Consider the following 17,362-nt stretch of genomic DNA (forward strand, 5'->3'; position numbering starts at 1 on the left):
CGCAAAGACCCCATTTTACAGATGCCGCCTTGAGAAGCAAAGTCCACCTGGTCCAAGGTCACAGATACATAAATGGCAAAGCAAGAGTCAAAGGCAGACTTTTAAAATTAAACATGATTTCAAAACAAAACACTGCTTTCCCATTTCAAGAATGAGGAAACTGAGTCCTGCAGAGGTTCAGTGACTGGTTCAAGATCTGAAAGCCTGGAAGTGGCAAAATTCTGGGCCTTTTCACGCTGTTTCTCCTGAGCGGTCGAGAGGTCTGGAAGGAGGAGAGAAGAGAGGAGCTATGATGGGCTCTGGTTCCAGGCTCCAGAGAACTAACCCCCTACCCTTAACCCCACCCTGGCTCCTGGGAGGTGGTTCCGCTCTGAGAGGGAAGTGGGTACCTGGTCTGGCTACAGGTCAGGGAAACTTAGGACCTATGTCCTAAGAATGCTTGTTGGAAGACGGAGTCCCCCCTTATTCCGAGTATAGGCGATTCGGCCGTGATACATGCATTCCTGAAAAAACTTGGAGTTCCAGAAAACAATTGTTCTAAAATAACAAGGCTATAAAACCAGGCACAGATTACTCAAAACGTAGGCTAGTTTATAATCAGAGCACTATGAAACCAATAAGGATTCTTTTTTTTTTTTTTCAGATTTTAATTATTTATTCATGACACACACAGAGAGAGAGAGAGAGAGAGAGAGAGAGAGAGAGGCAGAGACACAGGCAGAGGGAGAAGCAGGCTCCATGCAGGGAGCCCAATGTGGGACTCGATTCCGGGACCCTAGAATCACGCCCCGGGTCAAAGGCAGGCGCCAGGCGCCAAACTGCAAAGCCACACAGGGATCCCCCAAGGATTCTTTTTTTTTTTTTTTTTAAGATTTATTTATTTATTCATGATAGACACAGAGAAAGAGAGAGGCAGAGACGCAGGCAGAGGGAGAAGCAGGCTCCACGTCGGGAGCCCGACGTGGGACTCGGTCCCGGGACTCCAGGATTGCGCCCTGTGCTGAAAGCAGGCGCTAAACCGCAAAGCCACCCAGGGATCCCCCAAGGATTCTAATAGACATACCAGCACAGTTGAATTTCCACATATATTCCCACTTAGCAACCCTTTCATTGCCATTTTTGTAGTCTGGAAGGCTGGGGCTTAGGCTTCCCTTTTAGAGATGCTGGTTTGGAGATATTAATTACTAATGGAGACCATTTCCATCCAAATCAAAAATCTGATTTAAGGTGTCATCTTCATTCATCTGTCATTTGATATGAGAAGATATTGTAATTTCTTCCTCTGCAATCACGGCTTTGCCACATACCATCACATTGCAGCAAGCATTATGGCTTTTGAAACCACCAAAATGCGCCACGGAGGATATAAAGGAAGACAGTTCTGCAGATTCGGAGCTTTTTGTGAAGATCTTCTTTGATCACTAAGGCTTCTCCTTTAACTGTGAGAAAGCTTGCCCCTGATGGCTTCAAAATATTAACTTCCCGGAGAAAATGGTATATTAAAGCCAACATGCTTGTGTTAGGCTGACTTTGTTACTCTTTATCAATTGCTTATGAGTTGATTCAAATCAGAGAGAGGCAGGTGGGCAGCAGAACAGGTGGTTTCCAAATGGATGCCTAGACTTGGGTGAGCAAGGGGACCTGTCTCGATTCTAAACCTGGTGGGTGCTGCCGTTGTAATGGGGAGTGGGATGGAGCTTGTCAATTCCTTTTTTTTTTTTAAGATTTTATTTATTTATTCATAAGAGACACACAGAGAGGCGCAGAGACATAGGCAGAGGGAGAAGCAGGCTCCATGCAGGGAGCCCGTTGCAGGACTCGATCCCAGGACCCTGGGATCATGACCTGAGCCAAAGGCAGATGCTCAACCACTGAGCCACCCAGGCGTGCCAGAATTTGTCAATTCCATAACAAATACTTTGGATTTTGGTTGAGATTGTAATGAATAAATTATTAATTTGAGGAGAATTCATGATTTTGAGTTTTCCATCTTGGACACAGGCATAATTTTCTCCTGGGATATCTTGTATATTCTCTGGTTCACCCACTGGGACTCTGCTGTTTTTACTTATTTATTTATGACTTGGATTTTTTTTCTTCTAATCAGTTACTGCTGTTGTGTTTTTACTGCTAATCTTGGATCTGGCTACCTTGTTGAATTCACTCTTACTTGTTTTAGAAAAGCTTGACAGCTAATTCTCCATACTTCCCTGGCTAGATGATCCTGTTGTGGTAACAAAATGACAGTTTAGTCTTCCCAATCTTTTATAACTCATTGCTCCCCCCTTCCTCTTTGGCTAAGAGTTCCAATACAATGTTACTCATAGCGACAATAATGAACAATCCTTGTCTTGTTCCAGACTTTTTTTTTTTTTTTAAGATTTTATTTACTTATTCATGAGAGACAGAGAGAGACAGAGACACAGGCAGAGAGAGAAGCGGGCTCCCTGCGGGGAGCCCAATGCAGGCAGAATCCTAGGACCCTGGGATCACGACCTGAGCCAAAGGCATATTCTTAACCACTGAGCCACCCAGGTGCCCCTTGTTCCAGACTTTTAATAATATTTAATTTAGGGTTGTTTTGCATTTGTTTTCAGAATGGAATTGGCCCATGATTTCCTTTCTTTCTTAGATTTTATTTATTTGTTCATGAGGGACACACACAGAGAGGCAGAGACATAGAGTCCTACAGAGAGCCTGATGCAGGACTTGATCCCAGGACCCTGGGGTCACGACCTGAGCCGAAGGCAGATGCTCGACCACTGAGCCATCCAGGGGCTCCAAGGAATTGGCCCAAGGTTTTCTTTCTTTTGCTGTCCTTGCTCAGTTTTGACGTTAGGGGAATGTTAGCCCTGTTCTATGATTTGAGGGAACCATCTATCTTATTCTGCAATCCGGAATGGCTTGTGATATATTGGAGTTATCTGCTCTTTGAACATTTGGTGGAACTTGACTGTAAGTTCATCCATGTGTGGTGCCTTTTTGGTAGATCTTTGTAATTTCAACTTCTTCTGTGGATGTTGGTTTATTCAGATTTATTACTTTCTCCTGGAATAAATTTTTGTAATTTCTAAAAGATTTTTATTTATTTATTCATGAGAGACACAGAGACAGGCAGAGGGAGAAGCAGACTCCTCGCAGGGAGCCTGATGTGTGACTCAATCCTGGGACTCCAGGATCACGCCCTGAGCCAAGGGCTCAACTCCAGAGCCACCCTGATGTCCCTAAATTTTTGTAGTGTATATTTGCCTTGAACAATCTCCATCTTATCTAGGATTTCAGATTCATTGGCATAACTTTATACATGTTATTTTTTTTTTTTTATGATTCATTTGCACCTGAAGTTGTATTTCCTTTGGTTTTCCTGGTATTTGTTGGTTCTTTCTCTCTTTTTTTTCCCTAGACTAAAGTTGCCCCAAATTTTATAGCTTTATCAGTCTTAAAAGAAAAAAAACAGTTTTTTGTTTACTGATAATCTCTCCTGCTTCTTTTCTCAGGAGGGGGGATTTTATTTCATTTATTTCTGCCGTTTAAAAAAAGATTTTATTTATTTCACAGAGATCCAGTGCCAGTGTGTGTGTGGGGGGGGTGGGTAGGGTAGGAGTAGAGGGAGGAGGAGGAACAGAGGGAGAAGCATTGAGCAGGGAGCCTGACTCCAGGCCTCATCCCAGGATCTTGGGATCATGACCTGAGCCCAAGGCAGAGCTTAACTACTGAGCCACGCAGGCACCCCATTTCTGCTTTGTTGATTCATTCTCCACACCCTCTGCCTCCCATTTTAGTGTTTATTTTCTTATTCTGTATACTCCAGGTTTTGATATGTGGTGTTTTCTTTGTCATTCAGTTCCCCCAAAATGTAATGTTGATTACCCCCCCCAATTTTTTAAAAAAAGAATTTATTGGGACACCTGGGTGGCTCAGCGGTTTGGCGCATGTCTTCGCCCCAGGGCGTGATCCTGGGGTCCTGGGATAGTGTCCCTCATGGGGCTCCCTGCATGGAGCCTGCTTCTCCCTCCGCCTGTGTCTTTGCCTCTCTCTCTCTCTCTCTGTGTGTCTCTCATGAATAAATAAATTTTAAAAAAGAATTTATTTGTTTAATCATGAGAGACATAGGCAGACGGAGGAGAAGCAGGCCTGATGCAGGAGCCCAATGCAGGACTAGATCCTGCAACTCTGGGATCACATCCTGAGCTGAAGGCAGATGCTCAACCACTGAGCCACCCAAGTGCCCCGATTAACCCCCAAATTATTTAGAAATATATTTTTGAACATCTGAGTACCTGGATTTTTCCTTGATTATCTTTTTGTGATTGTTAATTTTATTCAATGAACATGTTCTAAACGATATAAATTCTTAGGAATGTGCTGAGATTTCCCTTTTGACCTAGTATGTGGGTGTTTTGTTTTGTTTTGGAAGTGTTCTGTATGTTTTTAAAGGATGTGCATTCTGATTGTTGAGATCAGAGATCTGACTACACAGGTTTATTAATTCTCTAATTCTTATCTGCTGTATCCTTACTTTTTCTTTCCTGTTTGATCTGTTAGCTTCTAGAAGGTATAACAAACTCTCCCATTATTAGTGAGGATATGTCCATTTCTCCATTTAGCTGTATCAGTTTTTGCTTTATATATTTTGAAGTTATGTTGTTAGGTGCATGGGGATTTATGATATTAACAGGACATCAGTGAATTCTGTTCATCAGTATGAATATCCTTTGTTGTCCTTCCTTATGATTTTTGCTTGTATTGCTTCCGTTTCTTAACATTTTTCATTCATTCATTTTTTTCTTTTTCTGAGAACTGATTTTTTCCATGCTGTTTTATTTCTGACACACTATTAGCACTAATTTATGTAAAACTATTTTTATGTCATTTTTTTCTCCTAAATCTCCCTTCCCACTTCTATCTCTTCCTCTACTTCACAGAAACACTTTCTAATGCATTTAATTATGGTTCTTGGAATATGCCTATATTCCTAAAAGATGTATAATACTTTGTATGTTTTTATTTAAAAAAATTTTTTAAAATTATTTATTCATGATAGTCAGAGAGAGAGAGAGAGGCAGAGACACAGGCAGAGGGAGAAGCAGGCTCCATGCACTGGGAGCCCGACATGGGACTCGATCCTGGGTCTCCAGGATCGCGCCCTGGGCCAAAGGCAGGCGCCAAACCGCTGCGCCACCCAGGGATCCCTTTATATGTTTTTAATTTACAAAAAATAGAATTAAGTGAATTTCTATTTTTGATTTTTTGCTCAAAAAATTTTTTTTAAGATTTATTTATTAGGGATGCCTGGGTGGCTCAGTGGTTGAGCATCTTTCTTTGGCTTAGGTCATGATCCCAGGGTCCTGAGATTGAGTCCCACATCAGGCTCCCCACAGGGAGCTTGCTTCTCCCTCTGCCTATGTCTCTGCCTCTCTCTGTGTGTCTCTCATGAATAAATAAATAAAATCTTTGAAAAATAATAAAAAGTTTTATTTATTTTAGGGGGGCATGTGCGTGCACTTTGGGGAGAACCAGAGAGGGAGAGAGAGCATCTCAAGCAGACTCCCTGAAGAGCATAGAGCTGGAGGTGGGGCTCAATATCATGACCCTTGACTTCAGCCAAAATCAAGAGTTGGACACGTAACTGACTGAGCTTACTGATGAAGTTCAGTGTAGCCCAGGGATGCTGAGGGTCAGGTTTCCTAATTCTACCTGAGTATTCTCTCCATGATTCCAGCATTCCAGAGCTGGTATTCCTCACTAGTAATAGAGATTTCTGAAGTGACAGAATCGATTTGAGAGACTTGGTCCTTTCCAGGTCTAATTTTCACTGATCCTAAAGTATCTCTTTGTGGCACTTCTGCTTAATAACTACAATAACCTATTTAAGAAATCCATCTGACAATATCATTCAGTCATTATCATATAGAAGACAACTTCCACCAGCATCTATAGTAAAGTATCTAGTACTTCAAAGATTTATACTTTTTATTTTTTTTATTTTTTTTAAATTTTTACTTATTTATGATAGTCACACACACACACACACAGAGAGAGAGAGAGAGAGAGAGAGAGGCAGAGACACAGGCAGAGGGAGAAGCAGGCTCCATGCACTGGGAGCCCGACGTGGGATTCGATCCCGGGTCTCCAGGATTGCTCCCTGGGCCAAAGGCAGGCGCCAAACCGCTGCGCCACCCAGGGATCCCCCGATTTATAGTTTTTAAACATTTCTAAATAATTGCTTCAAACCTCCCTATTGCTTCAGCCCAGGGTGTGATCCTGGAGACCTGGGATGGAGTCCCATGTTGGGCTCCCTGTGTGGAGCCTGCTTCTCCCTCTGCCTGTCTCTGTCTCTGTGTGTCTCATGAATAAATAAACAAAATCTTAAAAAAAAAAAAAAAAGCCTAGTAGGTCTTCCTACCTCTAAATGGCAGATAAAGCTCAGAGATTAAATAAATAAAAGAATCACAGAGCAAATAAGTACTGCAACTCATACTAGGTGTGTTTACACCAAACTAAAATGCCTAAAACGGACTATTCAAATTGCTCACTGCCATTAGGTTTCTCCATAACTTATAATCAATCTGAAAAGAAAAGCATTTAGGAAACAATAAAATAATCCCAGTGTTTCTCAGTGTTTTCTTCTAACATAATAAAGGTTAAGAAACCCTCCATTGGTACCTGTGGCTCATGATAGTCACAGCTGCTTCCATTTCAGTTCTTTTTTTTTTTTTTTTTTAATTTTATTTATTTATTCATGAGAGACGCACAGAGAGAGGCAGAGACACAGGCAGAGGGAGAAGCAGGCTCTATACTGGGAGCCTGACGTGGGACTCGATCCCGATCTCGGGTTCCCAGGACCACGCCCCGAGCTGAAGGCGGTCCTAAACCGCTGAGCCACCTGGGCTGCCCTCCATTTCGGTTTTTATCCAAATAGTTTTTTAGGGTTTTACAGGACTTAAGTCATTAATCTTTACTATACCCCCAAGTAAGAGCTTTTAACCTTATGGAATAAACTGGGCACGGAGAAGCTAAGTGCATGCTAAGATCTACATTGCTTTGAATTCTTTGCTACTACAAATAATACTTCAATCAATAGTCTTGTATTTGTATCCTTTGGGACTTATGCAAGAGTTTTTCTGGAATATACACCTAAGACTGGGATTGCTGGATCATGGAATATACATACTGAATTATACCGACTGGAGGTGCATGATAGTTCCAAATTCCACATGTCTTCACTAACATTTATTCCTTTCTGAGCTTCTATTTTATTTTACTTTATTTTTTCCTGAGTTTCTAAATTTGGCTGCTCTGATTGATTTAAACTAACATGTTGTAATTTCCTAACTGATTATGAATGAGGTTGAGCATCTCTTCAAACTTGTTAGCCATTTGGATTTTCTTTTGTGTTAGTTGTCTATTCTATTTTTTGCCCATTTTTTCGATTATTTTTCCATCAGGGGGACAGGGAGAAGCAGGCTACCCATAGAGCATGCAGACGCTTGATTGAGCCACCCTATTCTGGAAATTAATCATTTAAAAAAATAAAAATAAATTTATTTATTCATGAGAGACACACAAAGAGAGAGAGAGAGACAGAGAGAGAGACAGAGACAGAGACAGAGGCAGAAACACAGGCAGAGGGAGAAGCAGACCCCATGCAGGGAGCCGAAATTGGGACTCGATCCCGGGACTCCAGGATCATGCCCTGGGCCAAAGGCAGGCACTAAGCCACTCAGCCATCCAGGGATCCCTAATCACTTTTTTTTTTTTAAGCCAAAATTATCTTCTCCCAGTTTTTCACTCATTAGTTAACATTTTTAGTTATGTCTTTTTTGAGAGAAATCTTTAATTTTAATCATGTTCATTTCATTTTCACTATACAGCTTAGGTTTTCTAGGCTTAAGAATCTTTATTTGTTCCAAAGTCATAAAGATATTTTACATCTTTCCAGTGGCTCTTATGGGTTGAATCTTTCCACCCCTCCCTCCCAAGTACATTGAAATCCTAACCCTCAGTACTAGAATGTGATCTAATTTGGAAATAGGGTAGTTGCAGATGTAATTACTTAAATTAAGATGAGGTCATAGTGGAGTAGGGCAGGCCCCTAATCCAATATGACTGGTGCCTTATAAGATGACAGTCATTTGAAGACAGACACACACAGGGAGAAAGGCAGAGATTGATGTTATGTAGCTGCAAGCAGAGGAACTCCAGAGATTGCCAGCACACCACCAAAAGAGGAGGCAAAGTAGGGTTCCCCATAGGTTTCAGAGGGAGCATGGCCCTGCTGACACCCTGATTTTGGACTTCTAGCCTCCAAAACTGGGACCCAATAGATTTTTATTACGTTAAGCCACCCAGTTTCTGGTACTTTGTGCTGGCAGCTCTGGGAGAGTAATACACTAGCTTTATAGATTTATTTTTAATACTTAGGTCTCTAATCCATTTATTTGACCTTTGCATAATGGTGAGAGGTGGGGGGGGAACCCACTTTTCTTATAAGGAGCAAGTTTTCCCAGTATCCATTTACGATCCATCTCTTCCCTTCTGATGGGGATCCTTAATCGGAAACATTGCAAGTTCTTTTAGGTACACTGTCTATTTCTGGCCTCTCTGTTCTGTTCCTTTGATCAGTTTATCTGTTCACATGCCATGCCACCTTTGTTTTCTTTTGTAAACTCTGGCTTGTTAGTATATCTCATCTGATTCAAAAAATCCTCACCTGTCCCCCTACTTTGGCCGTTGTTATCTACTTGTTGTGGGTCTTGATTCTTCCACATGCATTTCTGTATCTGTTTATTGTTTCTCAGAAAAAAAGAATGTTTCTGGAATTTGGGCTTGCTTGAACTTATAGATTGATTTAGGAAGAAGAGCCATCTTAATGATATTAATTGTTACATTCACTAATATAGCTCACCTCTTTATTTGTTTGATTTCTTTTGTGTCCTCTTGATAACATTAAATTTTTTTCTTCATAAATGTCTTGTGGATGGATGGGTGGTTACCTAGATTCCTTTTTAACTTTTTCTGGCACTCTCCAATGACTGAGCCAGCCAGGTACCTGCATAACTTTTTAACTTTGTTACAATTCTGAGTGGAGTCTTATTATTTGGTTGCTGTTGTTGTTAGAGATTTTAGTTGTTTGCTATTATGTAGAGGAATGCTATTCATTTTCCAAATTTGATCTTTTCTTTGGTCACTTTGCTGAATCTCTTACTAGTTTTAAAAGTTTGGAGTTTCTAAAAAAAAAAAAGTTTGGAGTTTCTTTTTTTAAAAAAAGATTTTATTTATTTGAGAGAGAGAGAGAGAGAGAGAGAGAGGGAGAACACAAGCAGGGGGAGTATGAGAGGGAGAAGCAGCCTCCTCCCTGAGCAGGGAGCCTGACAGGACCCCTGGGATCATGACTTGAGGCGAGGGCAGATGCCCAACACACTGAGCTCCCAGGCACCCCAACAGTTTGGAGTTTCTATATGGAATACCAAATCACATCCAAATAATGACAATTTTGTTACCCCTCCTCCCTTTCCTTATATACATATTTATATACAGATTTATAATGACTACGTCCACAATAGTATTTATAATGACATGTTCCAATGGCCAAGACCCCCAGGAGTGAACAATGGTGGTGATGGCGGCCCGCTGTGTCTGCTTACTGGTCTTAAATGGAATGAGCTTAAAGTTCTGTATTGTGAAGTTTGTGGTAGATTAGTCTTTATCAAATTATGTAAGTTCCTCCCTATCCTAGTTTTCTGGGAGCTTTTATCATCAATAGGTATTGAACTTTATAAGTTTTTTGTTCCATAATATAGTGCATTACATTGTTAACTTTCCAATGTTTACTAAAACCTACTCTATGGGTTTTATTTTAGCACATTATTTGTATTTGCTTATCTGGTATCTTCTTTAGGAATGGTACATGTATTTAGAAAGTAAAGTGGGACTCTTTTCCCAAAATGTCCTTATTCACTTGAGAAATCAAGGATGTACCAGCTGCATGAAATGAATTTCTTTTCCTTTTCCCTGTAATAATTTATATATGGTAGGTGTTATTTGTTCTTTGCAAGTTTGGTAGAACCCCTCTGGTAAACCTTCTGGGACTTCTTTTAATTAAAAATTCCAGTTCTTTCATGGTAATTGGTCTACTCAAAGATTCTACTATGTCTTCTTGTAGTATTGGTGTTTTCTAATCTTACTGGAATCTGTCTATTTTGTCAACATTTTAAAATATATTGGTTTAGGGGCACCTGAGTAGCTCAGTTGGTTAAGTGTCAGACTCATGATTTTGGGATTGTGAAATGAGCCTTGCATCAGGTTCCATGCTGAGTGTAGAGTCTGCTTAAGATTCTCTCTCCAGGGGATCCCTGGGTGCCGCAGCTGCTTAGCGCCTGCCTTTGGCCCAGGGCGCAATCCTGGAGACCTGGGATCGAATCCCATGTCGGGCTCCTGGTGCATGGAGCCTGCTTCTCCCTCTGCCTATGTCTCTGCCTCATTCTCTCTCTCTCTCTCTCTCTCTGTGTGTGACTATCATAAATTAAAAAAAAAAAAAAAAAGATTCTCTCTCCAGGCAGCCCCCGTGGCTCAGTGGTTTAGTGCTGCCTTTGGCCCAGGGGGTGGGTGGGGTGATCCTGGAGACCTGGGATCAAGTTCCTGCGTGGAGCCTGCTTCTCCCTCTGCCTGTGTCTCTGCATCTCTCTATGTCTCTCATGAATAAATAAATAAAATCTTAAAAAAAAAAAAAAAAGATTCTCTCTCTCCCTCTCCCTCTGCTCCTCCCTGCCCCCACTTGTGCCTTCCCTCTCTCTAAAAAAAAAAAAAAAAAAAAAGTATTGGTTTATAATGTTAGAACTTTTGTTTTACTATTCTAAAAATATATCTGCATTTCTTTCTCCTTTTTCTCTATGAATTATGTTCTGATTTGGCATCTTTCTTTTTTCTCTCCATCAGCTTTGCCTGAAGCATTTTGAAGAGCCAACTTTTGTTTTTGTGTTAATTTCCCCAGTTTTTATAAAGATTTTATTTATCTTATTTATTTATCTTTTGATCAGAAAAACAGAAATTGAACCAATAATGTGAACAATCTGCAAGCCAGGGAGAGAGGCCTCAAAAGAAACCAAACCCACCAACGCTTCCATCTTGGATGGGTAACCTCCAGAACTGTGAGAAGGTTGATTTCTATTGCTGTTTGAGCCACTAGGTCTGTGGTACTTTGTTATGGCAGCCCTGGTAAACTAATACTGTCTCCAGTGCTATAATTTCAGACACTGTCTTAGCCCTAGAAGGAGGAACCAGGCCTTGACATGGAAGCTTTTTCAAAGCTATTCACATGGCACTAATAGCACAGCCTGGTTTGGCAGAGAGATTTAACAAGCCCAGACCTGGGACATGTCTCACGGATGCATCACGGTGTTTCTTTCTTCAGAGTGTCATTCAAGTCCTTCTGTTCAGGAATGAATCTGAGGACAGGCAATATCTTGGTGAAGCTCTGGACTCTTCCAGCTGACTTGGCTGGGAGGACTTGTCGGATGCACTGGGAAGGAATGGGGGAGATGTGAGAACAGCAGGGGTGAGGATGAGGGAAGAGAGAAAGCAGCACTCTCTCAGTCATGGAATCAGATTTCTTTCGATGGGCGTGAGTGAGAAAGGTACTTTATGAGGTCTAGAAACATAGAGGGAAATGCAGGAAGGGAACAGTGTATGGTGAGTTCAGGGCTAAGGGATCCAGAGGTGGCACAAGTGTCCCAGCCTTTTCTACCTCTCTTGATTAAGTCAGGAGGCTAATTTTCTCATAGCTAACTGCATCTATTAACCTTGAGTATCTCCTTCCCTTGGTCTCTATGTATGACAAATTCATTGTGTCTGAAAAAATATTTACTGAGCACAAGTGTTGTATTGCCACGTATGGCAGAGACAGCCCCTGCCTTCATGCCGCTTCAGTCTGGGTGGGCAGGAGGGGCACTGAGCAAGCACCATGGGGAGTGTTGAGTGCTTCAGAAGGGGTAATAGGGGGCACTACAGGAGCACTTGCACAGAAAGAATACTGGAACTGAAGGCCTCAGTGCAGAAGTTGAGACCTGAGAGATGAAGGGGGGTGGGTGGAGAGAGTTTTAGGCAAAGAGGCCCGTGTTGTGAAAGCCCTAAAGCAATTAAAGTGTCAGTGCATGATACCAAAGAAGCCCAGTGGGTGGAGAGCAGAGTGACCAGGACAGTGGCAGGGCCTGAGGCAGTAGGCAGGAACCTGCCGGGAAGAGCTTTCTAGGAAAAGGTAAGGATTTTACAGTCTCTTCATAGGCCAATAGGAAACTATGGTAGGATTTAAGCAGTGTGACTGGATCTACCCTGTTTGTTGGGTTGATGATGACTTAATTGTAGAGTGAGAGCTGCTGTGGTCATCGTTCAGGCAGGAAATGATGGTGGCTTGGAGGAGGGTAGCTCCTGTGGGGAGTTAAAGAAGTGACAGAGGGCAGCTCTGGTGGCTCAGGGGTTTAGTGCTGCCTTCAGCCCAGGGAGTGATCCTGGAGACCCAGGATTGAATGCCCCGTCAGGCTCCCTGCATGGAGCTTGCTTCTCCCTCTGCCTGTGTCTCTGCCTCTCTCTCTCTCTCTCTCTCTCTCTCTCTCTCTCATAAATAAAAATCTTTAAAAAAAAAAAAAAAAAGAAGTGACAGAACCACTGGAACATTCTAAAGGATCTTATGGGGGTGAAGGAGAGGGAAGAGCTAATTGTGACTCTCAGATTTCTCAAGAGACTGTGAAGAGCTAGAAGAAAGAGGGTCTAGACATCACTCTAGGAGGTCTGTCAACAGGAAGCAGGATTAAAAAAAAAAAAAAAAAAAAAAAGGAGTATGGGGCCACTGGCCTTCAGCCCAGGTCATGATCTCAGGGTCCTGGGATCAAGGCCCGAGTTGGGCTCTGTGCTCAGCGGTGGGTCTACTTGTCCCTCTCCCTCTGCTCCTCCCCCTTGCTTGTGCACAAGTGCTTGCTCCCTCTTTCAAATAAATAAATAAAATCTTTTTTAAAAATAGGAGTATGGAGAAGGAATAATAACATTTGGAAACAGCATTAGGATGCCGATATGATACCACATTATATTATTGTTCACAATATTTCTTGTCTCTCCTGAAGGATACCCAGTTGATATCAGGCTTGGCCATATGACTCACTTTAGCCAACGCGAACGCGTGTGACATGAATCTTTTCTGAGGGGAAGCTTTAAGAGCCAGCTCATGGCTGTCCACCTGTATTTTCTCTCTGCCAGGGGGTTGGCAATGTTTCAGAGGCTTCCTGTGAATGAAGAAACTGGGTCCATGGACAAAGATGTGGAAAACAGCCCAGCCAACCTGTGTTGAACAAGGAGACACAAGTGAGTCTCTACCTTTGTGTGAACTACTGGGATTTGGACTCATTTGTTTCTGTGGCACATGCTGACCACCCTTTTCCTCCTCTAGACCTTGAGCTGTCTGGTGAGTTGGGGGCAGTAAAGAGCCTTCAGTTAGGATCGTCGGGATATCTTCAGGGAAGAAAGTGGTTTTTGTTAGGTCAAAGTTGGAGGGAATATTCAGGGAGTGGTTAGCAGGGGTCACTGTGGAAGAGTTTGGGAAGGATGGAGGGAGGCAGGAGATGGGCAGAGCAAAAGACAACACAGAGAACAATGGAGATGAGAGAGAGAACCTGGGATGATGAGAGGAGCCTCTATTAGGGGGATTCCCAAGGAAAGCAAAGATGGGAACCATGATGGATTTGGTCATGATACCCCTGGGAGAGCAATGGACTCTTGGGCTCAGAAGCACATATTGCTCTGAAAGCAGCCCCACAGTTCCTCCCCCAGATGAGACTCATCTGGCTTGAGTTGTTCATCACTCTACCCTGAATACCAACTATCTGTGAGATGAATGAATTAATGAAACTTATGGATCCATGCTATTGGTCAAATCTCTCCCATTAGCAAGGGGTGCCTCTCAGTAGTCTGTAAACCAAGAGTGACTCTTCGCTTGTACTTAGTGACCATGGGCAAGTTACCCAACCTCTCTGACCTTGATTTCCTTAGCTCTAAAATGGGATAATAATGGTTATCTGATTCATGGGGCTGTTCTCAGAACTAAATGAGATGCTGGACAGCCATCCAGATTTTTGGCAATTGTTTTGTCCTAATTTTAGTAAAGATGTCTATGCTGGAGGCCAGTGCAGACAAATATGTCACTCTTCTCCACTAGAATGCCACCCATTTCCCCCCCAATCTTTTTGCCCCCATTCTTAGCAGAGAGGGAAAGGGACTTGTTCAAAGACACTCTAGGCAGATTGAAGACCCAATTAAGGGCTTTCCCTACTATACTTGAGCAAATCACCACAACTTTAGAGACTTACAACAACACAAATTTATTATCTTATAGTTCGAAGGTCAGAAATCTGAAATGCATCTCACTGGCCTAAAACCAAGGTGTTGCAGGGCTGGCTGCATTCCTTTTGGAAGCTTGGTAGAATCCATTTCCTTGCCTTTTTTAGCTTTTAGAGGCCACCTGTATTCCTTGGCTCATGGTCCATTTCTCCACCTTCAGAGCTAGCAATGGCATCACTCTGACCTCGGCTTCTCCTTCCACATCTCCTTCTGACACTCCTGCTTCCCTCTTTCACTTAGGACCCTGGTGGTTACATTGGGTCCACCTTGGATAATCCAGGATAATCTCCTCAGCTCAAAATCCTTAACTTTGTCACTGCAAGGTTCCTTTTGCCATGTAAGATAATACATTGACAGATTTCAGGGATTAGGACATGTGCATTTGGGGGGGGGGCATAATTTTACCTACCACAGAAGGCAAGTTCGAAATTGACTCTCAGGCCTCAGAGACTCTTTATGTTCCTCCTAGTCTCTGTGCACTGTGCTGATCTGATCATTTTTCCCCTTCTTTTCCCATTTGTTTCTGGCCCTACAGTTCATTTTTTTAAAAATTATTTATTTATTTATTTATTTATTTATTTATTTATTTATTTGAGAGAGAGAGAAAGTGCAAGTAGGGGGAAAAGCAGAGACAGAATCTCAAGCAGACTCCTTGCTAAGCATGGACTTGGGACTTGATTCCACAACCCATGAGATCATGATCTGAGCCAAAACCAACAGCCAGACACTCAACCCACTGAGCAACCCCGGTGCCCCTACAGCTCATGTTAAAACAGGTATCATCAGCCAGAAGCATTTGCTGCATATCCCCCGATCCTTTTTTTTTTTTTTTTTTTTAAGATTTTATTTATTTATTCATGAGAGACACACAGAGAGAGGCAGAGATGTAGGCAGAGGTAGAAGCAGGCTCGATGCAGGGAGCCGGATGCAGGACTTGATCCCCGGACCCTGGGATCATGACCCCAGCCGAAGGCAGATGCTCAATCTCTGAGCCACCTAGATGTCCCTCAAATCCCCCAATCCTTATGAATGGTGGCCCAAGATAAGGCTTTGATTCCATCCACTGGAATGAGCTCAATCAGACAGGGTCTCCAGGTAGAGCCTGCAGTCTAGGAGAGCACAGTCCAGGAGAAATTGAATGTGAGCCACAAATGTGAGTCACATGTATAATTTTGAAATTTCTAGGAGTCTCATAAAAAATAAAAAGAAATAAATGGAATTAATTTTAATGATATACTTTTTATTGAATCAAGTATAACAAAAATACCATTTCAGGTGCGTCCAATATAAAAGTTATTAATGATATAGTTTATATAAAGCTGGTTATTTTATGCTTTAGCACACTTCAGTTCAGACTGGCCACATTGCCAGTACTTAATCGCCTACTGTGCCAGTGACTACCATGTTGGACGGTACAGGCCTAGAAGAAAAGCTCTCTAGGGGCCCCACAGCCTAGAATAATCCCTGACATAATAGGCCTTCAGATTTGTTGAATGCAGGAATTGAAGGCTTGGTTCTTTTCTGTAGCCCTGGATGGCTGACCCACAGAAGGCCGCCTAAAGAGGCCGGGTCACTTGTGTCTAATTTGCATAATCCCTCCCAGGCATTTACTCTTCAGGCAGTTTCTCTCTGCTAGTTCCCATCAGATCTACTCTTAACCTGGACAACCTTGAAAAATGCACCGTTGAACTATGCTTAGTGCTTAGTCCTACCTGGAAGGTAAAGGACAGAAAGGGGACTCTCCATGGAGTCAATTCCCTGGGGACCTCTGGGCATAGGTGGGTGAAGAAGAATGACCCCAAACATGTCTCCCAAGGCTCTCATGATCTGGTTCTGGTCCTTGTTCACCTCCTACCTTATCACCTGGTGATGGAACGAGCCGTGCCCACCCCTGACCCCCAGACCTGTGTGTTGATGTCCAATCCCCAGTGTGACTGAATGTGACCCAATGTGACCCCCTTTAGGGGGGTAATTAAGGTAAATGAAGCCATAAGGGTGGAGTCCAAATCCCATGGGACTGGGGTCCTTGTACGAAGAGGAAAAGACACCAAGGATGTGCACACAACTGGAAAAGGCCACGTAAGGACACAGTGAAGTCATCTGGGAGCCAAGGAGAGAGGCTTCAGGAGAAACCAACCCTGCTGACACCTTGATCTTAGACCTCCAGCCTCCAGAACCTGTGGGACAATAAATATCTGTTGTCTAAGCTCCCCAGTCTGTTGTGGCAACAGAAACTGGAAACTAATACAAGCTGTGCTCTCACCTGTCCTCAGCGCTGCCCTTGAACTACACACCTGTCCTTGAGCAAGTTAAACACTGAGTTGGCACTTAACTCAGCAATTTCATTTTGAAGTAAATGCTCAAGAGAATTGAACAGACTTTCACACTGAAACATGGAAACCTGTGCGTAAACATTCATAGCAGCATTATCTGTAGTGGTCAGAAAGTGGAAACACGAGCACCTGGGTGACTCGGTTGGTTAAGTGTCCAACTCTTGATTTCAGCTCAGGTCATGATCTCAGGATTGTGAGACTGAGCATCACATCGGGGAGTGGGAGGCTGGGTGTGGAGCCTGCTTGAGATAATCTCTCTTCTTCTCCCTCTCTGTGCACAATCCACCCCTCTAAAAAAAAAAAAATTGGAAGCAACCCAAATGCTCATCAACTGATGAATGGATAAATAAAATGAAATATAATTCAGCCATAAAAAGGAGTGAAGTTCTGAGACATGCTATGATGTGGCTGAACCTTGACAACATTATGCTGGCTGAACAAAATTAGATGTAAGAGGACAAATATTGTTATTATTCTATTTACATGAGTTGTCCAGAATAGAAACAGAAATATCCACAGAGACAGAAAGTAGATTCTGTCTGGGTTGCCAGGGGCTGGTTGCCAGGGGCTGAGGGGTGAAGGGGTCAAGGAGTGATTGCTAATTGGGATAGGATTTCTTTTTAGTGTGATGAAAATATTGTGGT

This window comes from Vulpes lagopus, chromosome 2 (genome assembly GCF_018345385.1).
Source record: "Vulpes lagopus strain Blue_001 chromosome 2, ASM1834538v1, whole genome shotgun sequence".
Lineage (NCBI taxonomy): Eukaryota > Metazoa > Chordata > Mammalia > Carnivora > Canidae > Vulpes > Vulpes lagopus.